Genomic DNA, 15,158 nt, shown 5'->3' on the forward strand with positions numbered 1-15,158 from the left:
TACAATTCATGGTGAAGTTAGAATAAAGTAGGAATTATGCAATGATAAAATATGAATGGGTTTACAACAATACCTAAAGTTTATGATTTGCATGTTATACTAACAGATCTCATGAGTTTTCTGTTGAGTTTTGTATGCTGAATTTTTCAAGTTTTAAGTGAGATCACGATGGATGAAGGAATAAGGAGTGGCAAGACCCTAAGCTTGGGGATGCCCAAGGCACCCCAAGGTAATATTCAAGGAGACCGAAGCATCTAAGCTTGGGCATGCCCCGAATGGCATCCCCTCTTTCGTCTACCAACCATCGGTAAATTACTTGGAGCTATATGTTTAGTCATCACATGATATGAGTTTTGCTTGGAGCGTTGTGTATTATACGAGTCTCTTCTTTGTTTGCTTTTTAGTTTTCCACAATCATCTTTGCTGAACAAACCTTTTGAGAGGGACACACATTTATTCGTGATTTGTTAGAATACTCTTTGTGCTTCACTTATATCTTTTGGTCTAGGTAGTTGCTCTAGTGCTTCACTTATATCTTTTAGAGCACGACACTGGTTATATTTTAAAGTAATAGTTGCACTCTTATGCTTCACTTATATCATTTTGAGAGTTTGATAATAGTAATGGCAATGTGCAAGGGTTATGAAATTGGTCCTAATATTATCGGTATTCAAGAAGGATATAATGAAAACTTTCAGGCAGATCACCGAATATGATAGGTTTGATTCCTTGCAATAGTTTTGCGATATAAAGATGGTAATATGTGGGAAGTACTAGTGAATTATTGTTGTGTTAAGGTTTGTGATTCCCGAAGCATGCACGTATAGTCTTCCTTTGTGATAAGAAGTTGGAGCATGATTTATTATTGAGTGTCTTCCTTTGCGTGAAGGTCGGGGGTGCGCGATGGTTAACTCCTACCAACCTCCCCCTAGGGGATGTGTAGTAGTACTTTGCTTCGAGGGATAATAGACTTCCATAGTAAGTATGTGAATTCTTTATGACTAATGCGAGTCCATGGATTATACGCACTCTCACCTTTCTGTAATTTGCTAGCCTCTTCTCTACCGTGCATTGACCTTTCTCACCTCGAGATGTGGTGCAAACTTCGCCGGTGCATCCAAACCCCATGATATGATACACTCTATCACACATAAGCCTCCTTATATCTTCCTCAAAACAGCCACCATACCTACCTATTATGGCATTTCCATAGCCATTCTGAGATATATTGCCATGCAACTTCCACCGTTCCGTTTATTATGACACATATCATCCATTGTCATGTTGCTTTCCATGATGATATAGTTGACATAGTATTTGTGGCTCAGCCACTGTTCATCATTTTTTATACATGTTACACTAGATCATTGTACATTCTGGTACACTGCCATAGGCATTCACATAGAGTCATATTTTGTTCTAGTGTCGAGTTGTAATTTTGAGTTGTAAGTAAATAGAAGTGTGATGATCATCACTATTCATTATTAGGGCATTGTCCCAGTGAGTAAATAAAATAAAATAAATAAAAGAAAAAGAGGCCAAAAAGAGCCCATAAAGAGCGCACCAAAAAAGAGAGAAGGGGCAATGTTATTATCTTTTTCCACACTTGTGCTTCAAAGTAGCACCATGTTTTTCATATAGAGAGTCTCCTATGTAGTCACTTTCATATACTAGTGGGATTTTTCATTATAGAACTCGGCTTGTATATTTCGATGATGGGAATGCCTGAGGTCTTCTAGACCAAGCAAGTTGGATGCACACCCACTTAGTTTTCAGTTTGAGCTTTAATACATTTATAGCTCTTAGTGCATCTGTTGCATGGCAATCCATACTCCTCGCATTTACATCGCATGGGCATCTCCATAGCCCATTGATTAGCCTCGTCGATGTGAAACTTTCTCCATTTTGTCTTCTCCATATTAATCTCTACCACCGTATTCTATTCCACCCATAGTGCTATACCCATGGCTTGCGCTTATGTATTGTGTCTGGGTTGAAAAAGTTGTAGCGCGTTAAAAAGTATGAACCGATTGCTTGGCTAACATCGGGGTAGTGCCTTATTTATACTTTATGTTAAGAAGATGGAGCATGACAAGGCTATATGATTTTGTAGGGATAGTGTTCTTTAGCATTTTTATTTTGAAAGACATGATTGTTTGTTAGTATGCTTGAGTATTGATGTCTTTATGTCAAATTACATGATATTGCTTTGAACAATCTGGATCTTAGTATTCATACCATAAAAAAGATTACATGATAGACATGTTAGGTAGCATTCCACATCAAAAATTCTATTTTTATCATTTACCTACTCGAGGACAGGCAGGAATTAAGCTTGGGGATGCTTGATACGTCTCCAACATATCTATAATTTTCTATTGTTCTATGCTATTATAGTATCAATCTTGGATGTTTAATATGCAATTATATATCATTGTTTGGAACTAATCTATCAACCTAGTACCAGGTGCTAGTTGCTGTTTTTGGTTTTCTAGGAAATCGGTACCAAACGAAGTCCAAACGCTACGAAACTTTTTGACAACTTTTTCTGGACAAGAGAGACCCTAAAAGCTTCAGGAGGAGAGTAGAAGTCAAACAAGGAGACAACAAGGCAACAGAGCGAGCCCTGATGCCTTGTGGGTCCCTCGTGGCTATGTCTGACCTAATTCCACCTCTATAAATTCTCTAAAATTGGGAAACCAACAGAGAGCCATCCAAAATACTTTTTTCGCCACCACAAGTTTCTGTTCTTCCGTGATGCCATCTGGAGGCCTTTTCCGTTACTCTATCGGGGGGGGGGATCGATCACAGAGGCCTTCTACATCAACCTTTCCACCCTTCTGATGATGTGTGAGTAGTTTACCACAGACGTACGGGTCCATAGCTAGTAGCTAGATGGGTTATTCTCTCTCTTTGATCTTCAATACATTGTTCTCCTCGATGTTTTTGGAGTTCTATTCGATGTAATCTTCTTTTGTGGTGTGTTTGTTGGAATCCGATGAATTGTGCATTTATGATCAGATTATTCATGAATATTAATTGAGTCTTCTCTGATTCTTTTATGCATGATTTGTATTTCTCTATGATCTATCTATTTTGTTTGGCTAACTAGATTGGTTTATCTTGCAATGGAAGAGGTTCTCTGTAATGGGTTCAATCTTGTGGTGCCCTATATCCCAGTGACAAATTAGGGGACAAGACACTTATTTGTATTGTTTCCATTAAGGGGGAAACGACGGGGTTTATTCATATTGGTTGGATTTACTTTATCTACATCATGTCATCTTGCTTAAGGTGTTACTCCATTTTTCATGAACTTACTACCCTAGATGCATGCTGGAATAGCGGTCGATGGGAGGACTAATAGTTGTAGATGCAGGCAGGAGTCAGTCTACTTGTCTCGGATGTGATGCCTATATACATGATCATTGCCTTGAATATCGTCATAACTACGCGCTTTCCTATCAATTGCCAAATAGTAATATGTTACCCACCGTATGCTTTTTGTTTGAGAGAGAAGCCTCTCGTGAAAACTATGGCCCCGGGTCTACCTTTACCATATATTGAAATCCAAAAATACCTTGCTGCAATTTATTTACCATTCTTTTATTTTGTGTTTTTGTCTATCTATCTACCATTATCAGATTTGATCCTTGCAATTAACTGTCAAAGGGATAGACAACCCTGTTGATCGCGTTGGGTGCCAGCATTTGTTCTTTTGTGTGTAGGTGTTGTTCAAAAGGTTTCGCGTGGTTATCCTACTGGATTGATAACCTTGGTTCTTAAATGAGGGAAATACTTATTTCTACTATACTGCATTGTTCTCTCCTCTTTAGGAATCCCAACGCAGCTCACAAGTAGCAGTTGCCCTCACATGTTGATATTTATTTTTTCTAGGTGGTGAGAGGGTATGCGGGATTGATGTGTTTTGACAGTCCGATTATTGCCAATTGACTTTAAAAAACATTGACCTGGTCAAAGTCATGAAACAAATCCAAAATTGAACATCTCAGTTGAATGAGAGAGCTCCTTAAGAAATTGTTGATCCGACCAAAATTGTGAACCAATTTCAAAATTGAACACCTCAAATGCATGAGAAAGCTCCAAAATTAAAGAGCATAGTAAATTAAAAAAATTGAATGAGAGAGCTCATTTAGAAATCGTTGACTCTGTCAAAATCATGGACCAAATTAAATCTCTAAAATTAGGGAACACAATGAATTAAAAAAGTAAAAGGATTAAATGAGAGACCTCCTTGGGAAATCATTGGACCGATCAAAATCGTGAACGAAATCCAATATTGAAATCTCAACGAATGGGAGAACTCTATAATTAGGGAGCATAGTGAATTAAATGGTGCTTGAGTGGACAACACGAACAATACCCAAACATGAGAGAAAATGAAAAACGCCAACCAATCAAACTCCTAAATCGTCCACATATGTCAAGATACCCCCTGATACGTCTCCAACGTATCTATAATGTTTGATTGTTCCATGCTATTATATTACCTGTTTTGGATGTTTATGGGCTTTACTATACAGTTTTATATCATTTTTGGGACTAACCTATTAATTGGAGGTCCAACCCAAATTGCTGTTTTTTTGCCTATTTCAGTGTTTCACAGAAAAGGAATATCAAACGGAGTCCAAACGGAATGAAACCTTTGGGAGAGATCTTTTTGGAACAAACGCAATCCAGGAGACTTGGAGTGGACGTCAACAAGCACACGAGGTGGCCACGAGGGTCCATGGAGCGCCCTAAGGGGGTAGGCGTGCCCCCACCCTCGTGGGCCCCTCGTGGATCCCCTGACCGACTTCCTTCGCCTATATATATCTACAAACCCCAAAAACATCCAGGAGCACCACAAAACCCTATTTCCACCGTCGCAACCTTCTGTACCCATGAGATCCCATCTTGGAGCCTTTTCCGGCGTTCTGCCGGAGGGGGAATCGATCATGGAGGGCTTCTACATCATCACCAAGGCCTCTCCGATGAGTTGTGAGTATTTACCACAGACCTTCAGGTTCATAGTTATTAGCTAGATGGCTTCTTCTCTCTCTTTGAATCTCAATACAATGTTATCCTCGATCTTCTTGGAGATCTATTCGATGTAACTCTTTTTGCGGTGTGTTTGTCAAGATCCGATGAATTGTGGGTTTATGATCAAGTTTATCTATGATCAATATTTGAATCTCCTCTGAATTCTTTTATGTATGATTGGTTATATTTGTAAGTCTCTTCGAATTATTAGTTTGGTTTGGCCTACTAGATTGATCTTTCTTGCAATGGGAGAAGTGCTTAGCTTTGGGTTCAATCTTGCGGTGTCCTTTCCCAGTGACAGCAGGGGCAGCAAGGCACGTATTGTATTGTTGCCATCGAGGATAAAAATATGGGGTTTATATCATATTGCTTGAGTTTATCCCTCTACATCATGTCATCTTGCCTAATGCGTTACTTTGTTCTTATGAACTTAATACTCTAGATGCATGCTGGATAGCGGTTGATGTGTGGAGTAATAGTAGTAGATGCAAAATTGTTTCGGTCTACTTGTCACGGACGTGATGCCTATATACATGATCATGCCTAGATATTATCATAACTATGCACTTTTCTATCAATTGCTCGACAGTAATTTGTTCACCCACCGTAATACTTATGCTATCTTGAGAGAAGCCACTAGTGAAACCTATGGCCCCGGGGTCTATTTTCTATCATATAAGTTTTCAATTTACTATTTTGCAATCTTTACTTTCCAATCTATATCATAAAAATACCAAAAATATCTATCTTATCTTATTATCTCTATCAGATCTCACTTTCGCAAGTGACCGTGAAGGGATTACAACCCTTTATCGCGTTGGTTGCGAGGTTCTTGTTTTGTTTGTGTAGGTATGAGGGACTTGCGAGAAGCCTCCTACTGGATTGATACTTGGTTCTCAAAACTGAGGGAAATACTTACGCTACTTTGTTGCATCATCCTTTCCTCTTCAAGGGAAAACCAACACAGTGCTCAAGAAGTAGCAAGAAGGATTTCTGGCGCTGTTGCCGGGGAGGTCTTCACTCAAGTCGGGACATGCCAAGTACCCATCACAAACTCTTCTCCCTCGCATTACATTATTTGCCATTTGCCTCTCATTTTCCTCTCGCCCATTTCACCCTTGCCATTTTATTCGCCCTCTCCTTTCCGTTCGCCTCTTTTTCGCTCACCTCTTGTCTGTTTGTGTGTTGGATTGCTTGTCACGATGGCTCAAGATAATACTAAATTGTGTGAATTTTCCAATACCAACAATAATGATTTCCTTAGCACTCCGATTGCTCCTCTTACCGATGCTGAATCTTGTGAAATTAATGCTGCTTTGTTGAATCTTGTCATGAAAGATCAATTCTCCAGCCTTCCTAGTGAAGATGCCGCTACTCATCTAAACAACTTTGTTGATTTGTGTGATATGCAAAAGAAGAAAGACATGGATAATGATATTGTTAAATTGAACTTATTTCCATTTTCACTTAGAGATCATGCTAAAACTTGGTTTTCGTGTTTGCCTAAAAATAGTATTGATTCATGGAATAAGTGCAAAGATGCTTTTATCTCTAAGTATTTTCCTCCCGCTAAGATCATCTCTCTTAGAAACGATATTATGAATTTTAAGCAACTTGATCATGAGCATGTTGCACAATCTTGGGAGAGGATGAAATTAATGATTTGCAATTGCCCTACACATGGTTTAAATTTATGGATGATCATACAAAAATTTTATGCCGGATTGAATTTTGCTTCTAGAAATCTTTTAGATTCGGCCACGGGAGGCACTTTTATGGAAATCAATTTAGGAGAAGCTACTAAACTCCTAGATAATATTATGGTTAATTGTTCTCAATGGCACACCGAAAGATCTACTAGTAAAAAAGTTCATGCGACAGAAGAAATTAATGTTTTGAGTGGAAAGATGGATGAACTTATGAAATTGTTTGCTAATGAGAGTGCTCCTATTTATCCTAATTATATGCCTTTGTCTACTTTGATTGAGAATAATAATGAATCTACGGATGTGAATTTTGTTGCTAGGAATAATTTTGGTAACAACGCGTATAGAGGAAACTTTAATCCTAGGCCTTTTCCTAGTAATTCCTCTAATAATTATGGAAATTCCTACAACAACTCTTATGGAAATTTTAATAATATGCCCTCTGATTTTGAGATTAGTGTTAAAGAATTTATGATCTCTCAAAAGAATTTCAATGCTTTGCTTGAAGAAAAATTGCATAAGATTGATGAATTGGCTAGGAACATGGATAGAATTTCTCTTGATATTGATTCTTTGAAACTTAGATCTATTCCACCTAAGCATGATATCAATGAGTCTCTCAAAGCCATGATAATTTCCATTGATGAGTGCAAAAAAAGATCCACTAGGATGCGTGCTAAGAGAGATTGCTCTGTAAGAGCGTGTTCTTCTAGTTTTCATGATAATAATGATGAAGATATAGAAGTGATTGATATGTCTCCTATTAAATCTTTGTTTTGCAATATGAATCTTGATAATAATGGGACTGGAGATGAGTCAACTTTAGTTAAAAGGCATCCCAATGATTCGGAGTTTTTAGATCTTGATGCAAAATTTGGTAAAAGTGGGATTGGAGAGGTCAAAACTTTACATAGTAATGAACCCACTATTTTGGATCTCAAGGAATTTAATTATGATAATTCCTCTTTAGTAGATTGTATTTCCTTGTTGCAATCCATATTGAATTCTCCTCATGCTTATAGTCAAAATAAAGCCTTTACCCAATATATCATTGATGCTTTGATGCAATCTTATGAAGAAAAACTTGAGTTAGAAGTTTCTATCCCTAGAAAACTTTATGATGAGTGGGAACCTACTATTAAAATTAAAATTAAAGATCATGAATTCTATGCTTTGTGTGATTTGGGTGCTAGTGTTTCCACGATTCCAAAAACTTTATGTGATGTGCTAGGTTTCCGTGAATTTGATGATTGCTCTTTAAACTTGCACCTTGCGGATTCCACCATTAAGAAACCTACGGGAAGGATTAATTATATTCTTATTGTTGTAACTAGGAATTATGTGCCCCTAGATTTTATTGTATTGATATAGATTGCAATCTTTCATGTCATATTATTCTTGGTAGACCTTTCCTTAGAACGATTTGTGCAATTATTGATATGATGGAAGGAAATATTAGATTCCAATTTCCGTGAAGGAAAGACATGGAACACTTTCGTAGAAAGAAAATCAAATTACCTTATGAATCTATTATGAGAGCCACTTATGATTTGAATACCAAAGATGGCAATACGTAGATCTATTCTCGCTTTTATGCCTAGCTAGGGCGTAAAATGATAGCGCTTATTGGGAGGCAACCCAATTTTATTTTTGTTCCTTGATTTTTGTTCCTGTTTAGTAATAAATAATTCATCTAGCATCTGTTTAGATGTGGTTTTATGTTTTAATTAGTGTTTTTGCCAAGTAGAACCTATAGGATCATCTTGGGTGATAGTTAATTTGATCTTGCTGAAAAACAGAAACTTTTGCGCGCACAAGAATAATTTAAATAAATCATAGGAACGTGATTTTTAGTTGATTCTTTTTGAAGTATATCAATAGACAAATTTCCTAGGACTTTTTTTGTTGGTAGGATTTTTAGAGTCCCAGAAGTATTCGAAAGTTACATATTGCTACAGACTGTTCTGTTTTTGACAGATTCTGTTTTTCGTGTGTTGTTTGCTTATTTTGATGAATCTATGGCTAGTATCGGGGGTATGAACCATAGAGAAGTTGGAATACAGTAGGTTTAACACCAATATAAATAAAGAATGAGTTCATTACAGTACCTTAAGTGGTGGTTTTTCTTTCTTGCACTAACGGAGTTTATGAGATTTTCTGTTGAGTTTTGTGTTGTGAAGTTTTCAAGTTTTGGGTAAAGATTTGATGGTCTACGGAATAAGGAGTGTCAAGAGCCTAAGCCTGGGGATGCCCATGGCACCCCAAGTTAAATGCAAGGACACCAAAAGCCTAAGCTTGGGGATGCCCCGAAAGGCATCCCCTCTTTCGTCTTCGTCTATCGGTAACTTTACTTGGAGCTATATTTTTATTCACCCCATGATATGTGGTTTTCTTGGAGGGTCTTGTATGATATGAGTCTTTGATTTTTAGTTTACCACAATCATACTTGCTGTACACACCTTTTGGGAGACACACACATGATTCAGAATTTATTAGAATACTCTATGTGCTTCACTTATATCTTTTGAGCTAGACAATTTTGCTGTAGTGCTTCACTTATATCTTTTTAGAGCACGGCGGTGGTTTTATTTTGTAGAAATTATTGATCTCTCATGATTCACTTATATTATTTTGAGAGTCTTTTAGAACATCATGGTATTTTCTTTGGTTATATAATTGGTCCTAATATGATGGGCATCCAAGTTGGGTATAATAAAAACTATCATATAGAGTGCGTTGAATGCTATGATCAATTTGATGCTTGATGGTTGTTTTGAGATATGAGGATGGTAATATTAAGTCATGCTAGTTGGGTAGTTGTGAATTTGAGGAATACTTGTGTTAAAGTTTGTGATTCCCGTAGCATGCACGTATGGTGAACCGTTATGTGATGAAGTTGGAGCATGAATTATTTTTTGATTGTCTTCCTTATGAGTGGCGGTCGTGGACGAGCGATGGTCTTTTCCTACCAATCTATCCCCCTAGGAGCATGCACATAGTACTTTGTTTTGATAACTTGTAGATTTTTGCAATAAGTATATGAGTTCTTTATGACTAATGTTGAGTCCATGGATTATACACACTCTCACCCTTCCACCATTGCTAGCCTCTCTTGTGCCGCGCAACTTTTGCCGGTACCATACACCCACAATATACCTTCCTCAAAACAGCCACCATACCTACCTATTATGGCATTTCCATAGCCATTCCGAGATATATTGCCATGCAACTTCCACCGTTCTGTTTATTATGACACGCTCCATCATTGTCATATTGCTTTTGCATGATCATGTAGTTAACATCGTATTTGTGGCAAAGCCACCTTCATAATTCTTTCATACATGTCACTCTTGATTCATTGCATATCCCGGTACACCATCGGAGGCACCCACATAGAGTCATATTTTGTTCTAAGTATTGAGTTGTAATTCTTGAGTTGGAAGTAAATAGAAGTGTGATGATCATCATTGTTAGAGCATTATCTCTTGGAAAAAAAGAGAGAAAGGCCAAATAAAAAAAGGAAGGCCCAAAAAAAGAAAAAAAGGGGGGACAATGTTACTACCCTTTCCACACTTGTGCTTCAAAGTAGCACCATGATCTTCATGATAGAGAGTCTCCTATGTTGTCACTTTCATATACTAGTGGGAATTTTTCATTATAGAACTTGGCTTATATATTCCAATGACGGGCTTCCTCAAATTGCCCTAGGTCTTCATGAGCAAGCAAGTTGGATGCACGCCCACTTAGTTTCTTTTGTTGAGCTTTCATACACTTATAGCTCTAGTGCATCCGTTGCATGACAATCCCTACTCACTGACATTGATATCTATTGATGGGCATGTCCATAGCCCGTTGATATGCCTAGTTGATGTGAGACTACCTTCTCCTTTTTTGTCTTCTCCACAACCACCATTCTATTCCACATATAGTGCTATGTCCATGGCTCATGCTCATGTATTGCGTGAAGATTGAAAAAGTTTGAGAATACTAAAGTATGAAACAATTGCTTGGCTTGTCATCGGGGTTGTGCATGATTTAAATAGTTTGTGTGATGAAGATAGAGCATAGCTAGACTATATGATTTTGTAGGGATAACTTTCTTTGGCCATGTTATTTTGAGAAGACATGATTACTTTCCTAGTATGCTTAAAGTATTATTACTCTTATGTCAATCTTAAACTTTTATCTTGAATCATTTGGATCTGAACATTCATGCCACAATAAAGGAAATTACATTGAGAATTATGCTAGGTAGCATTCCACATCAAAAATTCTGTTTTTATCATTTACCTACTCGAGGACGAGCAGAAATTAAGCTTGGGAATGCTTGATACGTCTCCAACGTATCTATAATTTTTTATTGTTCCATGCTATTATATTACCTGTTTTGGATGTTTATGGGCTTTACTATACACTTTTATATAATTTTTTGGGACTAACCTATTAACCGGAGGCCTAGCCCAAATTGTAGGTTTTTTGCCTATTTCAGTGTTTCACAGAAAAGGAATATCAAACAGAGTCCAAATGGAATGAAACCTTCGGGAGATTTCTTTTTGGAACAAACGCAATCCAGGAGACATGGAGTGGACGTCAAGAAGCAGACGAGGTGACCACGAGGGTCCAGAGCGCGCCCTAGGGGGGTAGACGCGCCCCCACCCTCATGGGCCCCTCGTGGCTCCCCTGACCTACTTCCTTCGCCTATATATATCTACCTACCTCGAAAACATCCAGGAGCACCACAAAACCCTATTTCCACCGCCACAACCTTCTGTACCCGTGAGATCCCATCTTGGAGCCTTTTCCAGTGTTCTGTCGGAGGGGGAATCGATCATGGAGGGCTTCTACATCATTGCCAAGGCCTCTCCGATGAGTTGTGAGTAGTTTACCACAGACCTTCAGATCCATAGTTGTTATCTAGATGGCTTCTTCTCTCTCTTTGAATCTCAGTACAATGTTATCCTCGATCTTCTTGGAGATCTATTTGATGTAACTCTTTTTGCGGTGTGTTTGTCGAGATCCGATGAATTGTGAGTTTATGGTCAAGTTTGTCTATGAGAAATATTTGAATATCCTCTGAATTCTTTTATGTATGATTGGTTATCTTTGCAAGTCTCTTCGAAATATCAGTTTGGTTTGGCCTACTGGATTGATCTTTCTTGCAATGGGAGAAGTGCTTAGCTTTGGGTTCAATCTTGCGGTGTCCTTTCCCAGTGACAGCAGGGGTAGCAAGGCACGTATTGTATTGTTGCCATCGAGGATAAAAAGATGGGTTTTATATCATATTGCTTGAGTTTATCCCTCTACATCATGTCATCTTGCCTAATGCGTTACTCTGTTCTTATGAACTTAATACTCTAGATGCATGCTGGATAGAGGTCGATGTGTGGAGTAATAGTAGTAGACGCAGAATTCTTTCGGTCTACTTGTCGCGGACGTGATGCCTATATACATGATCATGGCTAGATATTCTCATAACTATGCACTTTTCTATCAATTGCTCGACAATAATTTGTTCACCCACCGTAATACTTATGCTATCTTGAGAGAAGCCACTAGTGAAACCTATGGCCCCTGGGTCTATTTTCTATCATATAAGTTTTAAATCTACTTTATTTTGCAATCTTTACTTTCCAATCTATATCATAAAAATACCAAAAATATTTATCTTATCGTATTATCTCTATCAGATCTCACTTTCGCAAGTGACCGTGAAGGGATTGACAACCCCTTTATTGCGTTGGTTGCGAGGTTCTTGTTTTGTTTGTGTATGTACGAAGGACTTGCAAGAAGTCTCCTACTGGATTGATACCTTGGTTCTCAAAACTGAGGGAAATACTTACACTACTTTGCTGCATCACCCTTTCCTCTTCAAGAGAAACCAACGTAGTGCTCAAGAGGTAGCACCCCCAAACCTCAAAACTCAACTCATGTGTGTAGAGGAAATGGGGTGTACAAATAGTTCACCATGTTTAGCTCACTCTGTCACTTTCTCCTTTTATTTTGCCTCTCTTTACTTTTTCTATTTTGATCGTATCAATCTTATGCATTTTTCTGGAAAATTAGGGGGGGAAATGAGGTGCATTTTTGTATGTGCAAACATTTCACACGCATGTTCACAGACCTATAATGGATCAAATTAGCCCAGTCCGATTGAAAATGCTGTGTAACATCCCAAATTTTCAATTTGGAATGTTATACATTAGATCATCATTGCATATCATATTTTATTTCATTTTTGGTTGATCCTAGAAATTCTACGCAACTCAAGGACCGACGGAGAGAGTTGGGGATTTCATTATTTTCATATTTGAGTTTTCTCAAATTTTGAAAAGAGGATCATTTGGTTTTAATTATTTTTCTCTTCGAATATTTCTTGTATGAAAATAAAATAGAGGGGATAAAATGACTTCTCCAAAATAAAGAAATATTGGAGGAAAAATATTAAAATCAAATAAGAATTTTATTCAGAGTTTTATTGCTATTTTATTTGAATTAGAAAAAATGCATTTTTCAAAATTGCATTAGAGGCCCAAATAAATGTTTAATTTGTCCGCAATATTATTAGAGGACCATGAAAATTTATTTCGGGATTTTTGGACTCCGTTTAGTATTTCTTTCGTTAGTTTTTCTGCGTCAAGATTTTTTTTTAAAAAAAACTAACCGACCTAACCGGGCCGTGTCCGGCTAGGACTCCGACCTGGCCGGCCCTTATAAGGCCCGAGTCCACCCCGCCGCCAAACCCTAGCCCCGCCTCGCCTCGACCTGCGCGCCGCGCCACCGCCGCTTCCCGCCGCCGCTGCATCCCACCGCCACCCCGCGGAGCCGCCGCCCGTCGCCGACTCCGCCGCCTCCCGTCACCAACGCCGCCGCCTCCTGCCGCCGCCGACCTAGCCCCGCCACCGGAGTGCCGCCGCTGTCCTGCCTGCCGAGGTAGCCGCCGCCGCCGGTTTTCTTAGGAAAACCGATCGGTTTTTTAGAAACCCTAGATTCGTTTTTTAGTTTCGGTTCGGTTTTTTTCCAGTTTACTTAAATAGCGGATGTTTGTTCGTACGTTCGTTTTTAACGAACGTTGTTCATTCGTTAGCCGCAGACAGCTTACATTCATTCGTTAGCCTGTTTGTCACGTTTTATTTTCCAGGGTTTTTCCGCAATTATTTTTGATCACGATTTCTGCCCTGATCTTCGTTTTAGTTTATCTTTTCGCTCGTTTATCCGAATCAGGTGATTCAAGTGCCTAGATGTTCATCTTGAAGCTCTCTTTCTGTTTAACCAACTTGAACAAGATTTTGGTACTGTAAAATTTGACTTTAGTCTAGATTAGTAAACGGATCTAGTTTCTTTCATAGTTTGAGTTTCGTTGCTCCATTTGATTTGATTCTTTCTAGAAACCGGAGTTCTTCAGTTGAACTTTCTGGTTAGGTCTTTTGTTTGAGTTTTACCGTGCTTCTAGTTGAGTGCTTATGTATGTTACTGTTTGTTTGTGATAGAGTACCCGGAGTGCGAAGCGTGCTACTACGAGTCTCTAGGTTTTGTGGATCATCAGCAAGGCAAGTAACACTTTGATCATACCCTTTATGACCTAGTTTTTATGCATTAGACTCAATCCTCAAACATTGCATGGTTAGGACCTGAATAACATGTGGGTTTGGGAAGTAGATGATGAGGTAGAACCTATTGCCCTGTTTATTATCAAACCTTTGGGAGTTACTTCTACGTTATGGTTATATTGCTATGCTATGCTCATAGACATGGTTTGGGTGAGTGTATCCATGACAGATGTGAGTATTGTTAATTAAGGGTTAACTTAAGGTGGCTACTTAAATACACATCTGGGTGGATTGGTTGAGGCACCCTAGAGTACCCAGTGGTTGTCAGGGCACCCGGAGAATCCAGTGTTGTCCTAGGATATCTCGGAGTACCCGTGTGATCATCCTACGGTTCGCCACCCAGTCTCAAAGGGATCATAAGATTATTCATGCTAGAAACTTCCGTGTGCAGCCACAAGCCAATATGGGCTCTGGTGTAGTTGAGTAAGTAGCATGAAGCTCTTGAAGAGGTAGACTAGTAGATGTAGTGGGTTGTAGGTGGTACTGTCTACCCAAAGTAGGGAGTTAATGCTTCAGAAAGACTATGTATCGAATCTCCGATCATGGATGTGTTCGAGTCTTGTGGGGGAAAGTGCGCAAACCTCTGCAGAGTGTACAAACTAATCATGGTTAGCTGTGTCCCCGGTTATGGACATCTTAAGTATCTGGTTCTTGGATTATCATGTTGATCTCATCACTCTAAATTAATTTGTTGGGTTTAATGATGATGTTTAATTGGGATTGAGTTGGAGGAACCTTATCAATGTTTAACAACCATAATGATAGTTAAATAAAATTTATTCCTTTGTTGTAGGGAAAAATT

Source organism: Triticum aestivum, chromosome 7B (assembly GCF_018294505.1).
Source record: "Triticum aestivum cultivar Chinese Spring chromosome 7B, IWGSC CS RefSeq v2.1, whole genome shotgun sequence".
Classification (NCBI taxonomy): Eukaryota; Viridiplantae; Streptophyta; class Magnoliopsida; order Poales; family Poaceae; genus Triticum; species Triticum aestivum.